The 11264-nt window shown below is 54.0% G+C and overlaps 1 pseudogene; it reads left to right on the top strand.

The window, feature by feature from the left end:
* Nucleotides 1-200: 200 nt before the first annotated feature.
* LOC116154176 (U6 spliceosomal RNA) lies at nucleotides 201-295 on the top strand (annotated as a pseudogene).
* The last annotated feature ends 10969 nt before the right edge of the window (nucleotides 296-11264 follow it).

The following is an 11264-nucleotide window of genomic DNA, read 5'->3' as shown; positions in this document are numbered from 1 at the left end:
CACACGTTCATAAAGGAAGAGATTTTTTGTGCAATGTTATTTTATAGATTTTTTTAAAAGAGCAATGGTAGTCATAGCATTTCTTTTTTTTTTTGTCAAGTCATGCTTTTCCTTTCAACTATGTTCTCATGCCTGAAATTCTCTGAGGGACCTCCTCCTTTGAGTTAACCACTGCCATTGTTTATTAAAATATATGTTGGGTGCTCATTTCCACAGCACGTTTACTAAAACTGGAATAAAGATACGGCCCCTGCATAAGGAGGGCATGCAAATTCCTGAAGACTTCCATATTTTTTCGTTCGAGATTCGCAGACACACACCACTATGTGTAAAACAGATGAACAGCAAGGTCCTCATCAACAGCACAGGGAACTGTATTCAATACTCTGTAACAGCCTACAACAGAAAGGAATCTGGGAAGGATTGTGTACACATACGTGTGTGTATAACAAAATCCCTATCCTGTACACCAGAAACTAACACAACATTGTAACCCAGCTAGACTCCAATTTAAAATAAAAGGAAAGTCGACCCTCACCCGGCCCCCAGGCTGCCTTCCGGCCCGCAAGGCAGGGCAGACACAGCCCGCCTCCCCATGCCGACCACGGGCCTTTTCCTGTTCTCAGGGTGCCTGGTGGACAAGAGACAGGCGGAAGGTGGGCAGCCTGGAGGTGCAAACGCCTTGCCGTGTGGGGAAGGTAGACTGCATTTCACACCAGGATGCTCAGAAGCCTCACGCAGACTCTCCAACATCCCAGCATCGTGGGCAAACTGGGAAAAGGACCCAGATGAAAAAGTCACCCTGGGGGCAGTTCCGGTTACTAGGAAACCTCTCCAAGCCAGAATGGTGCAAAGCAAAAGAGCAGTTACCTGAGGACCGGTCTTGCTCACGGTGCACAGAATAAATGGAGGTGAAGCACAGGGGCGCACAGTCAGTCACGGCGGCAGGGCTGGGGGGCTGAGACGCCGCGGGCGGTCCCGGGGAAGGGAGGGGCTTGGCGGGGCCCCTCCCCCTGCTGGGGGGGGCTGCCCCTGTAACGCTCCATGAAAGACATGCTGAGCTGAATGAGATTTTCGCTTTTTGCCTCTTTTTTGGTAAAAGTGAAAGTCCTCTTCAGATTTCTCATGGGGAGTGAAAACGGGTCCTGATGCAGGTCTTCCATGAAAGCGAAGTAGCGTAAAGCGAACTTTGGAAAAGCAGGGGATACCTGCACATGCCCAGAACTGGGGTGTGATTCAGGCTACATCAACACACAGGGAAACCCCGTCCCACGCAGGGAGGAGGTACCACTGCAAAACCCAGACAGCAGGAGAGACTGGGGACGTGGTGCTGCACCGGTGAGCCGTCACCCTACCACAGTTCTCGGAAAACGAACCAGCCCCGATGGCCAGAGCTGGAGAAATACGCAGCCCCCTGACCCCCGCCCGAGCGGGCTTTGGGGAACGCCCAGGAATCGGGAGGTGGGGACAGGTGCAGGGAAGGGGGCCCGCGGGGCCGTAACCGGCAGGGCTGAATCTGCCCGTTTCCACCTCCTGCCCCGACGGGGGCTGGGGAGACCCGCACGGCTGAACCTGCAAGGAGAAACCCCAACCCGGAGTGGGAGGTGACAGGCTCGCTCAGGCACCCGCTACCCCACGGACTAGCAACTGCAGCTGCAGGGCCAGGAAGAGGAGCACAGTGGAAACCCGATGAGTGCCTGTTCATTTAACTTAATTTGAAAAGCTACACTTGTGCGACCCTCCCTACAGGAGCCCAGGTAAACGGGAAGAATTTCTGCTTTACAAAATGCCTCTTTCAGTGTTTCCTTGAAGTAACTTCTGAGCGTCAGTAAGTGTCTGCCGTCACTTGTTAATTACTTGACAACGGGCTCAGGCAGAGATTTTTACTGTGTTGGTAGCTGAGGCTGATTGAAAATCGATCAGAAATTAGGGTAGGATTTCCTGCTGGGAGACAATTACATAAGTCAATAAAGAAATGGGTTTAGAGTTGGAAGATTCCATTTTCAGGCAACTTTTATGATGACATCATTTCCATGAAGTCAACACTTGAGTCATAAAATAGGATCTAAAAATAGAAAAGGCCTAACTGAGCGTGCAGCACTGTCAGGATTTCACACGCGTCTCCTCAGGCAGGAGCAGGAACAAGGCTGCTTCTTCAGGGAACAAAATCAGCACCAAATGCCACAGCGGAAGACACCCGACTCGTAGCCCCGCAACCCTTCCTGCAGCCCGGCACCCCCGCCCCACCGGACAACAGGCTCCCACAAGGAAAGCCCAGGGTGCAGGATGCCTAGGGCGGGGAAGCCAGGCACCACCTGGGCCCGCGGCAGGGACTTCGTCTTGCGGGGCTCAGGTGGGCACCGCCCTGCCTCGGCCTCCTCCTGGCAAAGCGGCGGGAAGGAGGGGTACCCACGTGTGAGCTCAGCTCTCCTGCCCAACCACAACTCCACCTCCGTCCAGGATTCCCGGATAAATCGGGGGCAGCCAGAGAGGCCAGCAGCCACGTGCTCACGATGTCCCCGACGTGGGAGGCACTGCGCTACCACCATGATGAAATCAAGGATGCCATATGGTTTAATTTAATGTGCTTTTATAAGGATTTTATCTATTGAAGGCGTACGACATGGTGATTTGATGTCCATGTACACAGTGGAATGACTACTGCTGTCGAGCTAATGAATCTAGTTCCCTTTTCTGTCCGTGTGTGATGGGGGCACCTGGAACGCACTCTCTCAGCCGACGTCCAGGGCTCAGCACAGCATCACTCAGGCCAGTCCCCACGCCCCGCGTTAGACCTCTAGACTCACTCGTCCTGCAGGACCGCCGCCTCGTGCCCTCGGGCCGTATCCCCCCTCCCCGCCATAACCGCCTGCTACTACTCTCTGCTTCTACGTACTTGACTCTTTCCAATTCCACGTATAAGCAGTTCTCTCCTTTCTCTGCCTGGCTCGTTTCACAGCGGCCTCCAGGTTCGTGCACCTTGTCGCAAACGGCAGGCTCTCCTATCGAAAAGCTGACGGGTACTCCACTCCATAGACGTGTCAGTGGAAGTGGAACAGTCTCCAGCATCTGTACATATATGCTGTCATATTTCACTTCTAGCCTTTTGTGGAAGTAAATCATGTCTTCCTTTTAATTAAACATTGGTAATTCGGAGTAGCTGGCAACAGCAAGGAGTTCATTCTGTAAACGAGTCTGTACTGACCAGGTGTGGGTCACTGCTGGTCTGTAACGTGCCCCAAAGGCAGCGTCACTTTCCAGACACCTTGATGAAGACTAACGTTTTCCATCATTTGGTGCAAACACAATTTCTTTATCCCTTCACCTGCTGACGGGCAGACCCAGAGGTTGTCTCCGTATCTCGAGTGTCATGAACAAAGTCGTAGTGAGCGAGGCAAGGCAGGGGTCTGAGGCACTGGTTTCATTTCCGTTGGGCACACGCCCAGAAGAGAGGTTGCGGGACCGATGACCACACTAATTTACACCTCCACCAACGGCCCACGGCGAGGCCCTTCTGTCCACGTCCTCACCAACATTTACCTTTTTAAAAACAAAAGCCGTCCCAACAGGTGTGAGTGGTTTTGGTTTGCGTTTCCCTGACAACTATGCCCACAAAGGTAATTCACAATATAAATCAGCCTTATCCCAGGAAACGCCCAGACTGTGAGCACTCGGGGTCAAGGACAAAAGCATGAGGCTGGGGTCACTGGAGGAGGGGTCACCCAGACTGTGAGCACTCGGGGTCAAGGACAAAAGCATGAGGCTGGGGTCACTGGAGGAGGGGTCTGAAGGCTCGGCTGGAGATTCGCCTCCAAGGACGGGCAGGAGATGAGCAGCACAGGGGCTGGCAGGCGAGCACAGATGCAGAAAACCCGCGACAGTCAAGTCGGGGGGTCCGCCATCTCTAATTGCGTGCGTTTCAGAGACGGTACCTACGCTGGTCTCAAAACCTAGGAAGTACTTACTGGAGTAACATTTCATCTCCTGTGAATTCTGCTGCCGAGTCCCCAGGACAAGTGCTCTTGAACAGAGAAGCGAGACCAGACGAGGGGCATCCGGGGAAGAGGAGTCCCTGACCGTCCACGGAGCAGGCGCAGGGCCCCGGGGAACCGGGCGTGGGCGGAGCCACAACTGCCGCCAAGTGGTCCAGCAGGTCCTGAGCCGGAGGAAGGAACAGACGAGGGGTCAGTGGCCAGCAGGGTCAGGCCGTCACACAGGCACATCGCTGCGTGATCTTACTGCTGAGGGGGTGTCAGCAAGAGAAGCGGCGTAGCAGCTGCAGGGATGTGGACAGGCGTCGGGAGAAGAAGCCGTCGCGGGGTTACAGTGAGACCACCCTCTGCACTGCCGGTGAGAAGCGCGGACGCTGCTGGCCGTCCCGCGGCATCCTGACCGCCCACAGCGCGGAGGACGGGGAGCAGCCCTGCCCCCTGAGGACGAGGTGGGAAGTGCGGGGCTAGGGTTAGGTCTAGGGGTGCACGATCGCTTCGCACGGTCATCCCCCAACCTCACAGGCAGACGCACACGCAGACTCGCTGTCGGATGCTGGGTGTTGGTTTGGTTTACGTGTGTTCTCCTGGCTTCAGGGCAAAACTTGGTTTTGGTGGAAAAATGAAGTTTGACCACATGTGGGAAGCATGTGTCATTGTTTCAATGACATGATTTGAAAAGAAAGTCAATTCTTCTTGATTAAAATAGGTGGAAATAGAGAAAGGACCACTCCAAACATCACAACGGCTCATTTCCAATCAATAGCGGGCCTCTGGCAGGAACTTGTGTGCAGACAACTTGGGTCTCCTCAGTGAGGCTCTCTTCCTGCTACCAGCCACTGGGGAAATGAGGTCGGATGAAGACGGGGCGTTCCGTGGAGCCCGCCTGCAAGGGTGACAAGGTCACAAAGGAAAGGCCCCAGCCTCAGGATGCAAATTCCTAAAGCGTTTTTCCGGGTCTTCCTTCGTCCAGCTGGAGCAGCCTCCTGTCCCATTGACTCCTGAGGACAAGGGAGCCCTGCCTGCGACCTCTCCCAGCACCACAACCACAGCCACATGGGCTGCCCGGCCCCAGCCTGGCCTCGGACCCTCGGACGGAGACGTGAGCGTCCTCCTCCCCCCTAGCCACCCAGACCTCCCGGTGAGGGACGGGTCCACCTCCTTCAGACAGAGAGGACCGTCCGCCGGCCGCTGCTTCCTGCATAACCGGCTCCAGCCTCTTGAGGTGCGACCCGTGGGTCAGAACCGCTGACCCACACACCCACCAAGGCCAGGGACCCCTGGCCCGCCCCTCAGCCAGCCGCACACAGCTCAGGTGTCCTCAAACAACTCTGGCTGGTGAATCACCTGCTTACTCATAGTTTTCCCCCATTTCTTTGAATCAGCTCAGGCATTATTAAGAGGCCCCTCAGTAACCCACTAATCTAGTTGAACCACCAGAGTCAGACAAAAAAGCAACAAGCAAAAATGTTTCCAGAGGCAGTCCCAAAATACCGCTCCACTGACCCGCCTCTCCTGCTCCACTTCGCTTCCCGAAAGACAGCTCCTGAAAGGAAGGCAGAGCCCAAGTGCCTTTGCATCAGAGCAAACAGCGGTGCCGATTTTCCCCTTAAACTTACGTGGCTGCATTATTCATTAGCTACCTAAGCACGCCACAGACACTGTAAGCGCCTGCTCTGTTCCCAGGCATTATTCCCTGCGTTCAGCCCAGGAGCCACGAGGGGGAAGGGAACTCCCTCACAGGTGGCAGTTTCTAACAGCAAGTCATCCCTGGGAACATCCGCGCTCCTCAGGAGGTACGTGGGTGCCTTCTGTTGCGCTGCTATTTGAGGAATCACATCAGGAAACATCTGGTCTCAGGACCCGCAGCCGAGTGGGGTCAGGAGTCAGCAGCAGCAGGGAGAGCCAATCCGCAGTCTCCCCGGCGGCCGGCCCGCGGCCCGGCTGCGAGAAATCCCAGCTTCTCCTGCAGTCAGTCTCGTGGAGTCTGAGTAACACCTGTCCCCTTGCTCACATCTGGGCAGGACGGTCCAGGAAGGTGGTCCATCCAGGGCTTCGCCCAAGGGCGTCCCCGAAGATCCCAGGGAAACAGCTCCGAACTCGGAGCCCAGAGGCCAGCTTCCCACCCTGCCACGCCCCATCCCCTGCTCCTCCAGGGTTTCCTTGCTGAAAAATAAGGATAAAAATGCCTGTCTTGGGGTGGTTGTGAGACTCAGATTAAATCATAGCTGCAAAAGTGCTTGTGTGAACCAAGAAGCAGCACTCAGGCGTGAGTTGTGAGGGCCTGGCGCTGGCACTGCAGTAAGATGTTTGCAAGCGCCCCAGCCCGGATCCGCACACCGGGGGAGCAGAGCAGCTCAGGAAAGGCCCAGGAGGGATTTAAGACGCAGAGGCAGCCCAGCGCGAGCTGGGCTTTGTTTGGGTCACTGGGCTGCGGGGAGATGGGTGGGACCCAGGTTTTCTGTCACACATGTCGGAGTCGCCGTCGGCAAGTTAAGCGTATCAACTTCATCATCGACAGTCAGGAAAGCGGACGAGCGCTGGACAGCGCACCGAGCGGGCCTGCAGCCTCGGGGCCTGCAGAGCGTGGCTCCCGCCCGCACGCCGGCCCCGGGGGCTGTGTTCAGACGTGGAATCACGCACCCAGAGAGTAAGTGTCTGCTGAGCCGTCTGCGGGTACTTCCCAGAGAATTTTACAACTACACGTGTGAATGGGCCCCCATGCGTGCAAATTCAGTGCAGACCAACGAAATCAATCTCATTCAGGTCACCTCGCCCAGATGTGTCACTGGCCACCTCAGACCCCGTCCCCACCCCACAAGACACCCTGCAAAGCGCCAAGTTACTGGAGAACATGGTTACCCCAGTTACCCCAGTTACCAGTTACCAGCCCCAGGTCAGCAACTGCTTCTCTCTCGCTGAGCTCGCTGACATTTCTGGAGTGTACAAACGACAGAGCTGGAGGAGCCCAGTGCACCCCATCTCACCAGCCCCCCACCTCTGATGGGAGGAAACTGCGGGACCCACCCAGAGACCAGACGGCCTCACCGGGCACACCAGATGCACACACTGTTCCACAGTCACTGTCACCACCAACCAGGGGTCTGCCGCACGCCACCAGCTTTCACTCCTGCCCCACCCACTCCTTCACGGCACGGCCAGGCCAGCCGCGGTGTCCCCCCTCCTCTCACAGACGCACGCCCTCTCAGTGCGAGGACCACATCAATTTCTCAACTCCCTTGGCTTTGCCAAGAGTCCTGGGCACATGGCTGGTGACCATGAAACAAGTGCATGATTGAACTGAATCGGTCTTCTTGTCTACACTGGGTTTCTCTCCTGACTTTCTACACAGTCTCAGTGAGGTGCCCAGATTTCCCCCTGAGAGGACCCGCCCTCCTCCCTGGGCAGCCACAGCGAATTGGGTGAGTGGGGGCCCTGGGGCAGCCTGCCCGCCCTAGTTCCATCGTCACAAGTCACTCTGTCTGGTGGGTATTTTCCCAAGTCACAGGTGAGGAAGCTGAAGCACAGAGAGATGAAGAAACGTGCCCAAGGCCACCAGGCAGACAGTGGTGGGGTGAGGACCAAACCATGGACCCCGTCAAACACCAGCTCTGGCCTGTGAACAGGTCAGGTATCGATCGAACTGACCGCAGATGAGGCCAAACTCCTCCCCGTCAACTGATTCTGGATGAAGCAGTGGACTGCAGAGCAGGTAGGGAAGTCCGTTCATTAGGGCCGGAGGTCCTGGTGGGGAGAGCAGTGGGGGTCTTGGCTCTGGCCGCACATTGGCCAAGATGGGATCTCTCCAGACCTCCCTGACAGTCTGCGGAATGAGATGTACGGGTGGGGCAACGGCCAGGAACCAGGTGGATGCTCACGTCTTAGGAAACCGCAGGTGTGAGCAGCTCAAGTCCACCCTGTCCCGTGACCAAGGACCTCACGTCCTCTGTACCGAGAAACAGGTTGCATGACAAATAGGGTGTTGGTTCCCAGAGAAGGAAGCTCTCAAGTGGACAGATCCCATCCCACAGCCTCAGGGAGCCAGAGAACCACGGGGCCCAATCAGCACGGGGTGCACAGGCGGGACGGGAGGGTGGCCACAGCCTGTCTGCTTCCGCCTTGGTGATGCTCGCATGGGATGGGGTCCTCCACTCCCGGCAGCCACCCCTTCACCTGACACATGCGCCTGGGAGGGCACCGTGGCCTCGGAAGGTGCCCGTGTGGTGGTCCGAGTCTCCAGAAGGAGAGGCGGGAAGACAGGGCGGTGGGGGTGGTACTCAGTGCAGCATCCCGACCCCGTGGGCACCCCTCTGGCGAGGAGCTGCTGCGTTTCTGTCCCCTCCAGGGAAACTGGGCGGTCCAAGCCCCTGGCTGCAGGGCCCAGCGGAAGTTCTCACAGCCAGAGGTCCGCTCCCAGTGGCGACTGTGCAACCTCCCTTGGCCTCTCACAGGGAGGAGGGGCAGGCCCTTCACCAAACCCGCACGCAGTCCTGCACGTGCTCTGGGTTCCAGCAAGAGGGTCAGAGTGGAAAGGGCCGCCACGGCCATCAGCCCCGTTTCTTCGTTTCACAGAGAGGTCAGAAGAGAACTACTTGCCCAATGTCACACGTCCGTCAGCGTCAAGGTCTGAACGAAACTCGAAGCCTCCCAATTTCCACGACTGCCCCTCGTGACTTAACCACAATCACTGCCTGACACACCCCTTGGCGGGGGGCACCCCCATGTTACAAGTGGAGAAATGGATTCCTGAGCACAATGAAGACACGTGCGTAAAGTGCTCCCCAAGTGTGACATGATACCAATGACTCCAAAGTAAAGAACGTGTTTATTGGCACCAACAAGATGAAAGCCACAAGGGCAGGTCGTGGACACAGCCTCCCACAGGCAGGGCTGCAACCCAGCCCCAGGTAGAGAGCTGAACCGCCCAGGACAGCCCCCCAATGGGTGATTTACTCGTATTCCTGGAAATTCATGGAGCCTCATCCGCTTCCCAGCAACATGTCACAACAGGGATGTGATGGTGGAAATAGAAGTACACGAAGAATATCATCTGAAGGGAACCTTCGTACACTATTGGTGGAAATGCAGTTGGTGCAGCCATTAGGGAAAACAATAAGAAGATTTCTTACAAAACTGAAAACAGAGTTACTATATGATCCAGCAATTCCACTCCTGGGCATATATCCAGAGGGAACTCTAATTCAAAAAGACGCATGCTCCCCAGTGTTCACAGCAGCACTGTTTATAGTAGTCAAGACACGGAAGCAACCTAAATGTCCATCAACAGAGGACTGGATAAAGAAGCTGTGGTATATTTATACAATGGAATACTACTCAGCCATAAAAAAGAATAAAATAATACCATTTGCAGCTACATGGATGGACCTGGAGATTGTCCTACTAAGTGAAGTCAGACAGAAAGAGAAAGAAAAATACCATATGATATTGCTTATATGTGGAACCTAAAAAAAAAAAAGACATAAATGAACTTATTTCCAAAACAGAAGCAGACTCACAGACACAGAAAACAATCTTATGTTTACCAGGGGGGAAGGTGGTGGGGAAGGATAAATCAGGTGTTTGAGATTTGCAGACATGAACTTGTATATATAAAACAGATAAACCACAAGGTCCTACTGTACAGCACAGGGACTATATTCAATACCTTGTTGTGACCTACAATGAAAAAGAACATGAAAAGGAGTGTATGTGTGTATGTATGACTGAAACCTGGTGCTGCGCACCAGAAATTGACACACTGTAAACTGACTATACTTCAACTAAAACATTAAAAAAAAATTTTTGTTTTTAAAGAATATTCCCTGCCGACGAGTGGCCTGTACTTGTAACAGGGACAGAGCAGGCATGTGGCAGTCACACGCTCAGATAAACTAAGTGTTAAAACAGGCGGCCAGTTAGGAACAGGACAGGTGGGTGCTGGTTGTGGGCCTTGAGTAGATCCAGTGACCTTTTGCAGGCCTCAATCACTTCATGGATAAAATTATAGTTTTAATTCCTTAGCAATATCACTCCTGGGTCTTAGGTTCTCTGTCCTCAGTGGTCCCAGGGGAAACCTCACCGATGAGGTGCGACTTGGGAGTTAAACACAAGGAGAAGAGAAGCAACTTGCAAAACCCTAGGTCTTAAATCCATTTTTACCAACGTCAGGCATCTTTTCCCAGAACAAGACAAGGAAATCTCTAAGAATCTTACTGTTTTTTCTCAAAAAAAATAATCCTATCATGAGTCTTGCACGAGGCATGTCAGAGAACAACTCGCGATGGCCAAGCAGAGTCAGCAGGCAGGGGGGCCGGGGTGTCTGAGGGGCCAGAGCTGTTAGGTGGTCATTTCAATCGCCCAGCTCAGTTCTCTCCCCTCCAGCTTAATCTTCCATTGCAATTTATCCGTTAGGCAAAGATCGGCTCAGCTCTTGGAAAAACAACCCCACACTTGTGTAGGAGACGCTGCCAAGAGGGGAAAGTTTTAGAGAGAAGAGTCATAACGCATTAAGGATGGAAAGGGTATTTTAGGGAAGGTGACTCCTCCTTTCTTAGGAACGATACTTCACAGAGAATCATCGCCGTTTCCCCTGCCAAAAGCTTAAAGCCTCATCTCTGCTTTCACTTTTACAGCAATTATTAATCTACTACCACTCAAGTTTCCATCCTTCTCAAACCGCCAATACTGCAACCCGCACAGCCCTGACATCAATCATGGACACACTGGAGTGATTCCGGGAACGCGCACACAGTGCAGACCGCTACACATCTGCAATAATTAAACACAATTAGGCACAGACTGCATCAGCACAACACTGTTGGTCAGTAGGCAACCCTGCCTCCTGCTGGCCCCTTGCAATACCCTCCAGCGTGTCAATCAGTTAATAAAATGACAGTCCCTGAGCCCACTCTCTGTGCAGCCTTGTTTCAGGTGTTGTGTAGAATACATTAGGAAAGACACTTGAGTCTATCATTTTGAAAAGGAGGCAAGACTTCCAAATCAAAAGAATTTGAAGTTCAATGTCCTACACAGGAAATGTGAAAAAGAAGAGTTTAGAATCCAGCTGAAGTAGTTGAAAGACTTGGAGGAGGGTGGAAAGTGCCTGAGATTTCAGCTGATCCTGGGAAGACATGTAAAATGTGCCTCACATAAGGGACATGCAGGGACATTTCATGCAGTGGGGGTCAGCGTGCATGCAGGCAGTGGGGCAGGGAGGGGACGTGAGGAGCACGGAACAGGGGCCGAGGGGTCATGATAAAGCGGAGCCCATGATGC

This window comes from Camelus dromedarius, chromosome 7, assembly GCF_036321535.1.
Source record: "Camelus dromedarius isolate mCamDro1 chromosome 7, mCamDro1.pat, whole genome shotgun sequence".
Lineage (NCBI taxonomy): Eukaryota > Metazoa > Chordata > Mammalia > Artiodactyla > Camelidae > Camelus > Camelus dromedarius.
The sequence above is the reverse complement of the archived record's forward strand: the minus strand, read 5'-3'. Positions and strand labels throughout refer to the sequence as shown.